Below are 17417 nucleotides of genomic sequence, written 5' to 3'. Positions count from 1 at the left end.
TCTTTGATTCGTAAGGAATGTGATTATAATGTTTGTTCTTACATCTGTCTCCCACACTAATCTCTGTCTGCCACTTTGGTTGGTGTCTTTCCAGAGCAGAAACAGTGTCTTCTGTGTTTCCACCCCGGGTACCAGCGTATCTCCTTGCACATGTGAATGAAAAAATGAATCTGCTCCTGGCAAGTGTATTGGTAAGTAATTTAGGCTCGTTCGAGAAATAAGTATAAAGGTAATAAATCATTTTGCTTAGTCTTCGTGTTTTCACAAGGTTCATTTGAATTAAATACCACCATTTTGCAAGAATAAAAGAATGAATCTAGTCGATGGTCAATGGCTGCTATACCAGAAAAAATAGATACAACTGGATAGTATGTCCTCCTGATGGAGAAACCAACACTATCTCTAACATAGTCCTTCCTCCCCTAAAAAGAGGTGGTCCTGAATTAGATTAAACCCCTCACCTATTGATTAACTTACAGAAAATACAGGGGACAGAGGAACATGTCATCAGACATGATGATGATGAAATTAGTAAAATCCAGACTGTGACAAACTCTGCAGGGCAAACTGCAAAATAAGTGATCAAATTTCAGGTGAAAAAAAGAAAAAGAGAAAACTGTAAATTGAAAGGGACTTAAGAGACATGTCACCCAACTGCAATATGTGAATTGTACTTGGATCCTGATTTAAACAGGATCTGAGTACTAAAATTCTAAAATAAATCAAATATTGCCTGAAGATTTGATAGTATTTTTGTTTGGTCTACATAGGGCTTAAAACATCTTTGAATAAGTTGCCAATATTCAGAACTCATAAGATTTCATGTAAAAATCTATATTTGGGGCTTTACTTAAAAAAAAAATTGGAAGATCTGGCAACACTGGGCCCATGTTTCTACCAAGTCATTAGAAACTGAAGTTCTGAAGCAGGAGAGAGATTTGCTGAAGGTAACATTTTAAGGAAAAGCATAGAGACTGCACGTAAGGGAAAAAGTGCCAAAATCAGAAATGCTTTCAAAATCTGGTCTGATAATGAGGTCCTGGCCAACTCAGAGGCAGACAGAGTCGAAAGAAAGGAGGAAACATCCATGTACAGAAGGACTTGGGGACAGAGTGGACTTGAGAAGTGAAGGGAGGAATGAATCATAATTGGCTGTAGGTCGTATAACCTCCAAGACTGGAAGAATGAGGATCTGGGAGAAGAACCTTTGCCACACTCGGATTCTCAGAAACCAGGAAGGAGGTTGAATTTGTACTGGCATCTTCTGGGATACGGTGACACAAGAGATCAATGTAGAAAATTACTTAAACTAAATAACAGTGTAGTTTCCACACTGACATCTTGTAGATACTGAGAAATATGGAAACAAAATGTATGTAAGAGGCAGGAAATGTAGATATTGGAGAACTGGTAAGCCCTCTGATGACTGCTGCAAAAGATGCAAGGCCAAAAGATAATCAGCCTTCCACTAGAGAATGGTAGTAAGATCAGAGAGAGGAGTATGCATGAATAATGGATGCACATGGCCAGTATGCATCTGATGAAGGCAAAGCAAAGGAATGTTTGCATGCTCCAGAGAAATTTCTTGAAGGAATCACCTCTTCTTGTGCCATCACATGAAGGAACAATAGACACAGCACAAGCATGTGGGATCAATATGACAAAGTTTGCACTCACTCAACCAATATTTAATGAGTGTCTACTAAGTGAACAACACATACAACATACTTGTCCACTTGCTGTATTTTTCCTCATAGCACTTTTCAGTGGCAGATACCATATTCTGTATTATATATGCATTTACTTGCCTGATTCTCACATGTCTCCCCCAGTAGAATGCAAGCTCCGTGAGCACCAGGACTTCCTCTCTTAATCAAGAGTATCCTCAAGGCTTAGAACAGTTTCTGAAACATAACTGAGCTCTCAAGTAATATTATTTGGAAGTGTCCATCCTCACGGAATTCACAGCCAAGGTCAGAGGCAGAAAACTGAGCTGGCGACTACCTACGGTGTGAGCAGAGTGAAAAGTTCACGAGATTGGGAAAACACTTAGGCTTCCCAGAAGCGTCACCGGAAGAAAAGTTGTGGTCAAATCCAGCCAACAGCCTACCTCATGGAAAAAGAAACCCAGAGAGTTCATTGCATATTTATTAAATAGCTGGTACTGAAAGACATACAGCCCAAAGCTACAGGGATGACAAAAATCACAGCAGTTACTGGCTTCTATATCCAGCTGAAACAGACCTTATACAAATTAAAAATTCTGGGTGTGATTTTTTTCACCAAATGGGTTGGTTTCTGGTAGCACTTAAATGGGGGTGGGGAGACACAAGCTGGAGATGAGTGTATCCGTGCCATTTCATGAGACACAAAATCAGCTCTACTTCAGTGGAATTAATGTAAAGCATCGAATGAGGGGTGTGTGTGTGTGTGTGTGTGTGTGTGTGTGTGTGTGTGTGTTCCATTAGATGGCATTTTCAGTCTTGTGAGGGAAATCAGGGAACACTTATCAGGCACTACCCAGGGGGCTAGGAGACCCATGCTTCCCCTCTCATATCGGCTAGCCAGTCTGAATATCAGGGTAAACACCACCGCCCATCTTATCGAAATGCTTCTGTTGCAAAGCAGCAAGAACTTGTCAGATACAGATGGTGATGCTGACTTCTCAATAGGGGGAAAAAAGGACCTAAATTAGACTTCTATAAAAAGAATATTGCATATTTATTTCCACAATAACACTCAGGAAAAACGTTAGTCAAGAAGCAAGCAATTGGGTGAATAAATAAGCTTGTCTTTGTTCTCATCAATTAAGTTATTACATCAGTTGGAAAACCAGTGAATTATAATACAGATGTTTAATGAAACACTGCTGAGCCTATAAGTCAAACTCCTATTTTGTGGTGTGATTTTGGCTGCATAGTTTTGTGTGTGTTAAACCGTATTTATTAGCTGATACCCATTATTATTTTGAGCAAGGTATAATTCAGTTGTCAGGCTCCATCGCAGGCAAGGAGATTTAATCAGTAAGAGGCGCTTTGCTACTGAGTATAAAACAATGTGGGTTTCATGAAGCAATCACGGCAGTGTGAAAAAATGGGATTAATTAGTATTGTACAAGAACAGGCAGCATGCTCATTAAAACCTTGTGAGGTGGCTCTTGATAAACTGCCACTTGATAGGACCGCATTAATGTGACAAGGCAAAGACTTCATTTCCAAATCCTTTCTGATTGTATCTCGCTTTTAAGTTACCTGAAATGACCTGCGTTGGTGTTTGGAATACAAAGATCAAAATGACTGCCAGGGATCCCCGAGCCACCTGGACCCAGGAAACCAAGCATAGATGGGGAAGCTTCAAAGACAACTTTTTTTTGAACTCGCGGTCAAACATGAATCAATAACTGCAAATGAGGCAGCGCCGGGGGTGGTAGATTTGCATTTGCACTCGGCAGGTTGGGCAGAAACCAATTTGAGAATTGGCAACCCACCTTAACAAAGGCCACGTACAAATCCTCTGTCTGTTTGTTTACCCAGAGCTGGTGATGGTTGGAAATGTACACGGCCTGAGGAAGCCATCAGGGGCTCCAGAGAAATACAGGAAACTGGGAGGGAACCAGGAAGCAGGAACTCAGAGTGCTGGCCCTTCACATGCCTCTCTCTTAGTGCTGGTGATAATTACAGTCATGTGTTGCTTAATGACAAGGGTAGGTTCTGAGACGCGTCGTTAGGCGATTTTATCGTTGTGTGAATATCACAGAGTGCACTGACATAAACCTAGAAGGCATAGCCTGCTGCACACCTAGGCTATATGGGTTAGCCCCCTGCTCCTGGGTTACAGACTTGTGCAGTGCATGACTGTACCGAGTACCGCAGGTAAATGTAACACAACAGTTAGCAGTTGTGTATCTAAACATACCTAAATGCAGAAAGATTGTATATGCAATCCCTGGTTGACCAAAAAGTCGTTATGCAGCTTATGACAGTATTCGGATTTCCAAAATGCCTCTCTCGCGTCCTGAAAAGTAGAGTCATTAATTATTTTGTTCTTTTTCCACAGTAAAAGCATCTGCACATGAAAAAACCCTGTGAGAACAATCTGCTTTGGGTAAGGAATATTTTTGATGTGCTTTGGACTCATTTTCCCCTTTGTGCATCCAATTTTACTCTCTTTCAGACGTGGAACGGTTTGGGTTGAATGTTCATGCTACAGTCATTTGGGGAGGGGGTGTGCCCTCAATTTAATGTCTGTTGAAATGCATTCTGAACAGTTCACCAAATCTATGCTTTCCTCAAAGGATCTTCTCTTACCTGTATCCCTCCAGCTTCTCACTTTCTTGGCGGCTTTAGTTAACATACCATGTAAGGCAATTGTACATAGCACAAGTGTTTGTTGAGGGTATTTCTAGGAATAGAAAATGCTGCTCAGAAACCTCAAAATCCCTGCACCTCCCCCCCCCACAACCATTTTACCAAAAGAAATTAAGCTTGTTACATCTCACCAGTGTATTAAATTAATGCTTTCTACCATGAAGCTCAAGCCCTCAGCTCACAATTACAGGTTGTTTGTGACTGAACTTGGGTAATTCTACCTCAATCTGCAGATTCAAGGCACTGAGCGGAAGTCAGGCTACCTGCGCAGGCTAGATGGGATTAAACACACCGCTTTAGCAAGCGATGTGTTGCAATATTATTAACTTAAACCCTAACATCTCATTGTTGTGATCCGAGCTGCATGATGTAATGCAATATGACAGCCATTGAATTAATAGAAAATGGAATTCATCTCTCAAAATTTCACACAAAGTAAAGGCACAGAGACAGACAAAAATAAAGGGAGAAAGACAGACAGATAAATACCTTTAATACTTTTTCTGTGTTCGATTGAGTCTGTCTCTATCTGGTGGCATTTGCAGTATTTCGTAGCATCAGCCCATTTGCAGAGTCCCTTGCCATCTTATTTATTCCTCTGTAATGCAAAGAAGTGAACGTGTTCCTATTTTGTTTCTTTTATTTTAGCCAGTGAATTGCATAGAGGTAATATGCTGTAAGTGGAGGTTCAGGCATTACCATTTATGCATGACACAGTAATAGGAAATTTTCTGCCCCTCTTAGCTTGATGAGAACCTTCTGCAAAGACCCTACAACTTCTTCAGAGAGTAGCCACCTACTTGATTTATAATCTCGCGGTGGCGGAAGAGGTTAGCTGGGTAATTTGAATCACTAGATTTCACTAATGAACCAGGGCCAGGGAGAAAGCACTTTACATTGTAAAGGCTCCATTTCACCTTCTTTATGCCCCACATACTTTATCTCCAAATTTTTACATTATTTATATAAAAAGGGAAATGGCTGTCTCACGGGAAAATGAGTGAGCAGAGCATCTCCGCTGATAGGGTATCTTTTACATTCACTGCGAGTCAGCTACCCTCTCCCAGGGCAACAAAAATAGAGTCACCAGATTTAGTGACTAAAAATACAGGATGTCCAGTTAAATTTGAATAACAGAAAAACTGTAAATATGGCAATATTGGAGATATTTATATTAAAAGTTATTTGCTGCTTATGCAAAATTCAAATTTCACTGGGCTTCTTGCTTTTTATCTGTAGCCCTAAACTAAAAAGAAGGTGGGAAGGAGCCCTGCTTAACCCAGTGAGGACATTACATGAAATCTCAGGAGCAAGTGCTCTGCAAAGCTTGAGAAAACTGACTGTCCAAAGAAGTCTCCTGGCGTCTCTGCCTCTCGGTGGAGCATTTTTATTCAGCAGATTCCTAAAGGCTTCACTAAGCTTTGAAATAAACTATTAGCCACTTTTTTCCCACATGGATAAGCAAGTTTGTTGTTGTTGTTGTTGTTGTTGTTTGGGTGGTTGGTGGCTTTTTTTTTTTTTGAGATGGAGTCTCACTCTGTTGCCCAGGCTGGAGTGCAGCGGTGCTATCTCAGATCACTGCAACCTCTGTCTCCTGGGTTCAAGCAATTCTCCTGCCTCAGCCTCCCAAGCAGCTGGGACTACAGGAGCGCGCCACCATGCCCAGTTAATTTTTGTACTTTTTAGTAGAGACGGGGTTTCACCATATTGGCCTGACTGGTCTCCAATGCCTGACCTCATGATCCACCCACCTGGGTCTCCCAAAGTGCTGGGATTATAGGCGTGAGCCATCTCATCTGGCTGAGACTTTTATACTGTTATATTTTGTGTAAAGAAAATATACAGTGACTTTCAAACCTGAGAAATCCTAGAGCCTTCCATCATCACCACCCAAGCATCGAACATCTCCACCTATCTCCATAGACTGCAGTTTCAAAAACATCAAGCTAATATGTACCCAAAAGAACTGAAACAGATATGCAAAGAAATCCATGCAGGTGCATGTCTATAGAAGCACCATTCACAATAACCTAAAGAGTTGTAGAAGCAAACGAAGGGCCATCCAGTGACGAATGGATAATCGAATTGTGGTCTGGTCTATGCCTACAATGAAATATTATTCAGCCATAAAAAGGAACGAAGTACTGATCTATGCTGCAATATGGATGAGCCTAGAAAACCATGCTAAGTGGGAAAAGCCAGATGAAAGATCACACATTCTATGATTCGTTTTATATGAAACATACAGACTAGGTAAATCCATAGAAACATAAAGCACCTTAGGGGATTTCAGGAGCCTGGAAAGGTAGGGGGTGAGGGGTGGATAGGAGAGTGACTGCTAATGGATACAGGTGTCCTTTTGGGGAGATGAAAATGTTTTGGAACTAAATAGAGGTGGTGGCTGCATGGCATTGTGCTAAATGTGCTAAATGCCACTGAACTGCTCACTTTAAAATGGTGAATTTTATGTTATATGAATGTCATCTCAATAAAAAGAATAAATAAACAAATAAGTCATCTATCTTCATGAGAAAATGAGATTTTCTAGTCTGCTTTTGGACTCATTTTGAATTCTTTACCAGCTGCGAAAAGACCTTCTCATTTTCCGTACAGCTTATCAACTAAAAGACATTTCCATGTAAGGTATTAACTAATATGAATCGAGCACATATTACAGAGTCACAGGTAGCTTTGCAGACCCTTCATGCAAACTATTAACAGAAAATAGTGCCCCACTTGAGGCCACTTGATGAGCTGAGGCTTTGAGGTCCATATATAGTTTTTGTTGTATATTCTTATTTGCCTTTTTAAAGAATAACCTTCTAAAAATCTAAAAAAAAAAAAAAAAAAAAAAAAACCCTCTTCACTCACAGGCCACACAGAAAATATTCCACAGGGTCGAATTGGCTCACAGATAGCAATTTGCCAACCTCCGCTCTGTATCTTGATTAGGTGCTGCTTGCAGGGATATATATATTCATCAAAACTTATTGATCAATACACTTAAGACCTATGCTTTTTACTGTATGTGTTCGCAATAAGATATAGAACAGTTCCTGACAGTTAATGCTCAAATGAATGTTAGCTAATGTAATTTTAGCTTCATATGAATGACATACTTTATTTTTAATTATAACAAAATATTCTTCTGCATTATAAAACAAATTCAAGTTATATATATATATTCAAGTTATATATATATCAAGAATATCATATCAAGAATATATATCAAGAATAAAATAATATATCAAGAATAAAATATATATATTTTATATATATCTATATATTATATATATTTTATATATATCTATATATTATCTATATATTATATATATATAGAGAGAGAGAGAGATTGAGAGAGAGTCTGACTCTGTCTGTCGCACCCAGGCTGGAATATGGTGGCACGATCTCGGCTTACTGCGACCTTTGCCTCCTGAGCAGCTAGGACCACAGGTGCGGGCCACCAAGCCCAGCTAATTTTTTGTATTTTGGGTAGAGATGGGGTTTCATCATGTTGCCCAGGCTGGTCTCACACTCCTAAGCTCAAGTTATCCACCCACCTCAGTCTCCCAAAGTGCTGGGATTACAAGCCTGAGCTACTGCACCCCGCCTCTAGCAGTATCTTTAAGATCTCCATTATGATTCCCTCAACACCCTACTACTACCGGAACACATACTTCTGTTCCCTTCTCAGAAAGAGAATTTGACTTATTAGGGAAGTATCTTAAACCTGGGAGCATTTCAACACAGGGAAAATATTCTCAGACCTCAAGGGGTCCTTGAACCCTAGTCAGAGAATCAAGCATCTGTGATGGACCAATCTGTTCCTTCTACCTGGTGCCTAAGTAAGAACTAGCCATAAGACCACAGGCCATCTTGCCTTTGATTAGCATGCTGCGTGTCTCCTTTCCCAGTTAGAGCTTTTACTAGTGTCAGCATTGACAGGAAGATGTTTTTGAAGAACAAGAATGTATTGCATTTAAGATCTAGCCAGATAACCATTTGAAACATTTCCAAAGGCTAATACAGTATTTTTGAGAATATTTTCTGTGCATTAATATTTCCTTATGTACATATTGGCACCACTTTTCACTCACGCTGAAGAATATTCCCTATGGAACCAGCAATTCAAAACTGCTGAGCAAAATCACATTAGATAGTGTCGTGAAGAAAACTCCATGTGGAATGAAAAACTTCTCATCAGTTTCCAACAATGCAAGCCCTTGTATTGGGGGCAATAGGAAATGTGAAAGTATTTTGCTAATTGAAACTTATGAGAACACTGAGGCATGGCTGCCACAAACCAAATGATTGAACTTTTTCTTAAAGTTCCATCAGAACCTTGAAGTTGAGAGACTGCAGGGGACATACTGTTCCTAGCTAGGGTATCTGATACTTACGTTTCTTTCTTCTCCTTCGCTTTCTTTCTTTTTTCTTTCTCTCTCTCTTTCTTTTCTTTCTCTTTCTTTCTTTCTTTCTTTCTTTCTTTCTTTCTTTCTTTCTTTCTTTCTTTCTTTCTTTCTTTCTTTCTTTCTTTCTCTCTTTCTTCTTCTTTCTCTCCCTGTCTTTCTTACATATGCCATATAATTGGGATGGGGAACAAACTACTTACTTAACAGAATAAATTTAATTCTATTAAACCATTTTTATCACTTATCGTGTCTATATGTCTATGGTTGCCACATGCTATTTGGAAAGGGGGAAAAGAATGAAGAGGTGCTGTCTACTGTGGGAGCCCACAGTCCTGTTGAGCAGATAAGGTGACATCCTCACACCTTCATTAGAGCAGATATAATGCCTGGCCTTGAGCCTTAGGTACCCTGATGCACTTAATCATCATGATACCCATGGAAAATACATAGTATTTTTACATGCATTTCACATATGCAACAACTGAGGCTTGTCAAGTAACCTGGCCAAGATTTGACCCGAACAATAAAAAACAGTTAGTGATGGAGCCAGCATTAACACACAGTTCCACCCAACTCTAAATTCTAAGTTCTTAACCATATCACTTTACTGAGTTCTCGAACATAACTGAAAACATAAGTAACTATGGGCCACATAGTAGCTAAAATTCCAGCAAAGCATCCAAGATGACTAAGGACTAGAATGGAAAAACAGCAAATTAAGTAAGACTTTAGCTGCACCCAAAAATAGGAGTAATGTCTGAGTATGCAAAGCTAGGAGAGGATGGTATTTTATAAGGAGATCCCAACTTATCTGGGATGGATTCCTGGAAATGTCAATAAAAGAAATTAAATTCTCACAAGGGGACTTCAGTCCAATTAAAACAGCTTCAATTCATTTGCTGTCAAGCATTATCTTTTTACAGATGCCCTGATCTGTTAAAATTGATCAGGACGTGAATATTTCAAAAAAATCACTCTTCTTCACGGTTGGAACAGTGACAAGTCATAGAATTTTGGGTAACTACTCACATTAAAGTACAGCAGGGAGCACTGCAATTTTGCCTGGTAAATGTAGTTGGGTATCATGTCTCAAATACAAGCTGATGCCTAGTTTATGTACATAGAGGTTGATGAAGAGAGAAATGAGCCAAAGGAATGAAGAACTGCTAAATAATTCCAAAGGAGTGTCCAGTCTAGAAACTTCTAAACTGTGTAGTTTCTCTCTTCTACAGTAGGTAATACAGACTGAGTAACTTTCCTAAATTGTCAAAAGGGATGTAGTTGGCAAACTAGCTGAGTGTCTGGGAAATGACCTGAGGGCCCCACAGCTGGGAGGTCCTGCTGTGACCATCCCGTTGCCTCCCCTTGGCCAGAGGGATTCTGGAGAGCAGGAAGAGGAGCTCTCATGGTGGCTTCTTGTGGCCTCTGTTACTATAGCAACCTTCTCCTTTGTTTCCCTGGATCTAGAGCTGCTGCCTCATTCAGCGACTGGCAGTCAGGTGAGGCAGCCCTGTGATGGCATTAGGAAAATGAGGAAGTGGAAAAACAAACCTGCTTGAGCAAACACACACACACACACACACACACACACACACACACACATACACACACGCTGGCACTGAGAAGTCATTGTTGGGATGAGTTTCCAGATCTCTTGTCATTTTCTGTTTAAGTCTCAGTATCGCAGGTTTGCAATTGCTGTTGAATAATATGCTTGGGGAATTTTTGCTTTATTCTGGCTGTCATGCGGATGGTTGCCTTTCACATGCTGTTCCACTGCCTGCAATGCTTTGCTCTTCCTCACCCTATGGAGAGGTCACAGCCTCTAATAGGCTTTCCCTGACCACCACCTCCACCCTCTGCTCATATTCTCTGTCTCTCAGCATCCCGTCTGGTCCTTCCTATCAGTGAACAGTTTATGTCTATTTTTTTGACAGTCTTGTGTTCATCAGCTTTTGCTTCAACTTCCCAACTAGATTCCAAGCTCCATGAGGGCAGAAACACCTACAATTTTTGGACAGTGATATCAAATGAAATGTGTCATGCAAATGGCAAATGAATACGCATGGAATAAATAAATAATATGATGATTTTGAAAACATAAGCTAGGTAGCTGGAATACTGAGTGCTATTCCAGTTGCTTAGAGTCTCTCTCAGTTCTCTTAAATGAACAATAAAATGAGAATGCATATCATTCTCATACGTCTGCAAAAGACAACAGTATCAAACAAACAAAAACCGAATGTAAAAACCTAAACAAAAGCTAGTGTAAAAAGATCTGTTAATTCCACAGCAGTGGCATACCAGAAGGTAAATCTAGAGATAAACTTCATGGAAAGGCAAAGTATCCTTCCTTCCTACCTCTAAAAATAGTTCTTGGAAGGGGGAGCCATGAGCTATCAGACCCTTGATAATTTGTCAGTGTTTATACTAATGACAAAAACAGAATTAGTTTGAGGAGCTGAAGGGAAATCTACCTTTTCTGAAAATCTAAAAATTATCTCCTATAAGATTTTCTACCTTATTGACTAATGCAATCAAGGGTCTACATTGTTCCTTCTTTGCAACATTTCAGGCTTACTGGTCTCAAATAGGTATGATTGGCCAAGCCTGAGTTTTGAGCTTATGTTACAAGCCTAGCTGCAAGGGAGCCAGGGAAATGAATATCTGGTCTTCAGGGCTTAGATGTGGTATATGGGCTCTACCTTTCACCAACACACATTATGGGAAATTCATTAAGCTTTCAAAAGAGATTGAGATTATGGTCAACCAAAATTCAGTACAAATGTCCACTATATGTCTGGAAATGCAATAGGCTGTGCAAGAACTGAAGTGTCTCTTGACTCAAAACTGTTTAAGGAGAAGTTGGGTGATCTGAGGGGTTGTAGGCAAATGTTTTTCTATAAAAGCCCAATAGTAAATATTTTATGTTTTGTGGTTTCTGTCACAACTACTCAGCTCTGCCATTGTAACGTACCAATAGACATAGAAAATGCATAAACAGGCCGGATGTGGTGACTCATACCTGTAATCCCAGCACTTTGGTAGGCCAAGGCAGGTGGATCACAAGGGCAGGAGTTCAAGACCAGCCTAACCAATATGGTGAAACCCCATCTCTACTAAAAATACAAAAATTAGCCAGGGGTGGCAGCATGCTCCTGTAATCCCAGCTACTCAGGAGGCTGAGGCAGGAGAATCGCTTGAACCCAGGAGGCAGAGGTTGCAGTGAGCTGAGATTGCACCATTGCACTCCAGCCTGGGTGACAGAGCAAGACTCTATCTGAAGAAGAAGAAGAAGAAGAAGAAGAAGAAGAAGAAGAAGAAGAAGAAGAAGAAGAAGAAGAAGAAGAAGAAGAAGAAGAAGAAGAAGAAGAAGAAGAAGCAGCAGAAGCAGCAGAAGCAGAAGCAGAAGCAGAAGCAGAAGCAGAAGCAGAAGAAGAAGAAGGAGGAGGAGGAGGGGGAGGAGGAGGAGGAGAGGGAGAGGGAGAGGGAAGAAAGAAGGAAAGAAAGAAAAAGAAAGAAAGAAAGAAAGAAAGAAAGAAAGAAAGAAAGAAAGAAAGAAAGAAAGAGAAAGAAAGGAAGGAAGGAAGGAAAGAAGGAAGGAAGGAAGGAAGGAAGGAAGGAAGGAAGGAAGGAAGGAAGGAAGGAAATGTATAAACAAATGTAGCTATGTTCTAATAAAACTTTATTTACAAGCACAGGCAGCAGGCTGGATTTCATCTGCAGGTGTAGTTTGCTGACCATGGTTTAGAGCATGTATTCTGGGATCTGGCTGCCTGGGCCTGACCTTAGTCACACTCGTCACTAGCTATGTGATCTGAGGCAATTTCAATTAAATCTTCTCAGTGTTCTCATCTGTACTGTGTGGCTCTTAATAGTGCCCACTTTACAGAGTTACTGTGAAAATTACATGAAATCTGTAAAATTAATGAAACTGAGCCTGATACATAAAAAGCACTCAAAACAGTTCCCAATATTCTGCTATTCTGTAGGAAATTTAAGCATCAGATAGGAGCGTTGTACACAAATTTACTTTGTCTCTTCATTATGCTTTCTTTGGAGGCAGCCCTCCTCTAGTCAACAGATAGATCCTACAAAATTTATATGGAGGGTGAGGTGGATCACATCATCTCTTTGATTCAAAGATGGGTGACCCCAGTCACATCAAATAGAGCTTCCTTCCTCTCTGACCACAGTGAATACTTTTTGGTCAGTACATGACCCATGCTGAGTTATCCCTGAGACTTTTATTTTTTGAGACAGGGTCTCAATCTGTCACCCAGGCTGGAGTACAGTGGCATGATCTCAGCTCACTGCAACCTCCGCCTGCTGGGCTCAAGTGATCCTACCACCTCAGCCTCCTGAGTAGCTGGGACTACAGGCATGCACCGCCAGGCCTAATTTTTCAGTATTTTTTTGTAGAGACAGTTTCTTCACCATGTTGCCCAGCCTGTCTTGAACTCCTGAGCTCAAGCAATCTGCCTGCTTCAGTCTTTCAAAGTGATGGAATTACAGGCATGTACCACCATGTCTGGCCCTCTCTGAGACTTTTGTCTGTCAAAAAAGACTTTAATAAATATAATATGAGAGGTCCGAGCTGAGGAATCAGTAAAAATACTATAGACATAAAATAAATGTCATAGAACCTATAGAGCTGTGGTTCTCCACCAGGCATACCTGGGATTTCTGTTTATTTGTTTCAAGCACTCACTTGGTCTACTCCAAATAAATCTAATAAATCAGTATTTCAAGAGAAAGGGGTCCTGGTCTATATCTCTAATGATAAAGCAGTTCTATAGAGATACTAGGTTGCTGTGGGCAATTGAAATATGCTTTACATTTTATTTGGATCCCCAAAAATGATTATGTAGAATAAGATTACAGGGAATTCATTCAACTGCAACTTAAAAGGTCTTTCTTACAGTAAAAAAAATTTATTCCATAGAGCCATAGGATAGAGGTATATAGAGTTATATATATATATATACACACACACATATATATATATAATTTAACAAATTAAAGTTAAGAATTATCAGAAATACATAGCCATATTAATCAGGATTCTTTTGGTTGCAAGTGACAGAAAATCCAAATAAAATATTTCAATTTAAAAAAGAACGATTGATTGGCTCATACAGTTGAGAAGTCCAGGGGTAGGGTTACCTTCAGGTAAGCCTGCATCTAAAAGGTCAATATTATCCAGGCTGTCTCATTTCCTCTATTTTCAGTCCTGCTTACCTTTGCTTGGATGTATTCTTCAATGTGATAGGAGAGAGGACCCCATATACCCCACCCTCTAGGATCCACTGTCAAAGCTCTCCAGTGGAAATCTCTCCAGTGGAAAGATTTCTTCTCTTCAGTGTCTATTTGTTAATCCTAGAGAAGACCCTAAAAAGATGAACTGTTTAATAGTTCATGCCCAGACTAACAAGGTGACAAAGATAATGGGTCCTATTAGTAGAGGCCCATTTGAAGTCACAGTTCATAGAATGGAAGATCATAATTAAAATCCTCACCAGAATGCCTGGTATGAGGAAACAGAGGTCAGCTCCTTCCACCCCAACCCTGCAAAGGAGTGATAGGGAGATAAAAGCTAACGTGTAACCACCACAAGTCATGCACAGGCTTCCAACCCTGCAAACGGGTAACAGGGAGATAAAAGCTAATGTGTAACCACCACAATCACGCATAGGCTGAGTGCCACTGAAGACTTATCTTCATTCTTCATTCTCTATGACCTGCCAGTGACTCCCAGATGGATTCAATACTTACCAACAATAGAGAAACCTTATTACTGCTCAAGTGCAAATCGATGTATATGGCACTGGCCTGGAGGGCTGTCAAAGAGAGCTCAGGTCTGCAAGAGCCTTCCTCAATTAGAAGTGAGTCTTAGTGGACAGAAAAATCTGAGCATTTCAGATCACTGGGGCTTTATATTATAGACGCTTTCCTTCTCTTCTAGTGAATGTAGTCTTCTTGGTGGTATACTGAGTCGAAGAAAAGGGAGGTATCTGAGTAAATCTCATGTGATTTTTGATAGAAGCCAATTCCAAACTGTTGAGTGCAGTTAGTTTAGGAATCCGGTAAACTTGCTGTAAAACATGCCAAATATTGGTTTCTAAATCAGCTTCCAAATGGAAATAATACCATTAGTGCAAATAGCTGCATTTCCATGAAGACTTTCAGCCAAGAAGTTTCACAAACAAAATTGTACAAATTAATTCTGTTGGAATGATATCCTCTTCAAGTCACCGTCACCCACCACCACCACCACACATATACTGGAAGCCCAACTGGGAAAGCACACGATAAGAGTTCCAAACGCAACATGATTGGGAATAAAAGAATATCTGAAACTCTGGGAAGAATTTTAGTATCTCAAAGTATCAGGAAACAGGCCCACTCCATCAGACTGGCTCCATCAGGTGCCACAGTTCAAAGTGTGGACTGGCTAACGGGCTATGAAGACAATGAACGAAGCTGTAGAAAGTGACTACCTCCTTTGGGGTTCATAACATTCTATAGTGCAGAGCAGCCTTTTGTTGCACCACAGATTAGAGATTCAGATGATAGAAAGCTCAGTTCCAGGGCCCCTAATATTTGCATTACATTTATCAAACAGGGATATATTGTGAAGTGAAGATTTTAAATCAGATTCAACCTAGCCTGAGTGAAATCTGAACTAGGGGTTTGAGCCAAACTGTAAGAAAAAACCCCCAATTAACTCCAGGTTCTTTAACTCCAACAGTTTTGCTTTACAAATAAACCAAAGATCTTCATTTAAAAAATTATTCTCCAAAGTTTCCAAGGAGATTATTGATTTGCTTTGCAATTCAAAACAGTGGAATACAATAGCACAACCACCATTTAGGGGAGACGTTTTGGTTCATTTCTTTAGCCCATGTTTACGGAAGACCTAATATGCCTTTATGTATTTAGCATATAGTGGTAGTTGACATCCATAATCTGCAATGGTAGGTTACTCAATAAATTGCATTGCTGGCCTCATTCATCTCAAAATCTAATGGAGAAAGGTACATACAAATCTGAAAAGTAAATACATGCACACAAAAATTTAGGGTACTACTACACTATCATTCTCTTAAAGCAGGGGTTGGCAAACAATGTCCCCACAGCCTGTATATTTACAAAAAGTTTTATTAGTTCACAGCCACTCTTGCTTGTTTACATATCGTCCATGGCTCCTTTTACGCTACAGTGGACAGTTGAGCAATTGCAACAGAAACCGTGTGGCCCACAACATCAAAAACATTTGCTATCTAGCCTTTTTCAGAAAAAGTTTGTTGACCTCTGTAAAGAAACTCAAAGGTCAACGTGTTGAAGTGACTGCAGCGGGGAGTTGAGTAGAAGGTCTGGGAAGAGCTCACCAAGGCAGTGGGTGGCATTCGAGTTGAGACCTGTGCAATAAGGAGCCAGCCATGGGAAACCAAGTGCTTTGGACAAACAGAATGATATGATGATTTTGGTGGTTTTGGTTTGTTTGTGTCTAGTAAAGTATTGCCTTAAAGGTGATGAACAAGTTGCCAAGCTGTCTTCTACAATAGGCAAGCCTCGAGTGATAAAATAAACACACACTCAACCTTCAGCTTGTTTCCTGTGTGAGGTGATAAAAGCATTTTCTAGTCACCTCTGTGTTCTCATTCAGAAGAGGGAGGTGAGTTCCCCATAATTCAATAAGCAACTCGACAAAGAAGGAATGCCTTGGCCCACCCTTAGAGGACAGCATTAATTTTTATGGTCAAGGGTTAGAGCAAAATTCTACTTTCCTTAGGAAATTTTTCTCCTTGGTTTGCCTGGGATGAACTCACTCTTGTCTTCAATTCTAACGCTCTTTCTCTCATCTTCATGCCTTTGTGCTGTTATAACACACCTGCTTGAACTTTGATGGGGATATCTTTTTCCAGAAAAGGTACTCCAATATCATTTGGGGAGAAGCAGAAGAATCAAGACCAGGAAATCCAAATGAACAAGATAAGTCCAGGCTCTTGTCCATTTATCTGCACCCACACCCTAAGTGGCCTGTGCTGCTGGAGAAGGCGGACGCAGTACTGCCCAGGGACTATTGTTCTTCTTCTGTAATGCTCCATGTCTCCAGGTGGTCCACTTATCAGGAAAGGCTAAAAAACCACCTCGCCTTTTGTGCAGCATCTCACACCAATGTCCCTTTAACTCTCAATTCTAAAACCACATTTGAAACTATTTCAGGTGGAAATCCGCACTTAGCAAGCATGTCCTCGCCTCTACGAAAAACCTCATGCTCCAATTTCAGATATTTTCACCATACTTGTGGTGGTCTTGGTGGATAAATTAAATCTCTTCTCTCCTGATTGCCTTGCTGGCCCTCTTTGTAACTTCACTTTGTATTCCTTTCTGTTCAATACTTTTCAGAGTACTGAGAGTTTAAAGAGGTACAATAAATCCCAGATCAGTTTTTAATGACCACGGTAAGCCTGCTTGTAATATGTCAGTAAGCTGAACCTAAAAGCCAATGGGGAATAGGCCATTTCTGCCTTAGTAATTGCCTCCACAGAAAGATTTATAATGTCATTATCTGAATCTATAAGAAATAACTCATGGAACTGAAATACCCTAAAAAAATATTACAATTCTCTTA

This window comes from Macaca mulatta, chromosome 10 (genome assembly GCF_049350105.2).
Source record: "Macaca mulatta isolate MMU2019108-1 chromosome 10, T2T-MMU8v2.0, whole genome shotgun sequence".
In the NCBI taxonomy this organism is placed as follows: Eukaryota; Metazoa; Chordata; class Mammalia; order Primates; family Cercopithecidae; genus Macaca; species Macaca mulatta.
This window is presented reverse-complemented; position numbering follows the sequence as displayed.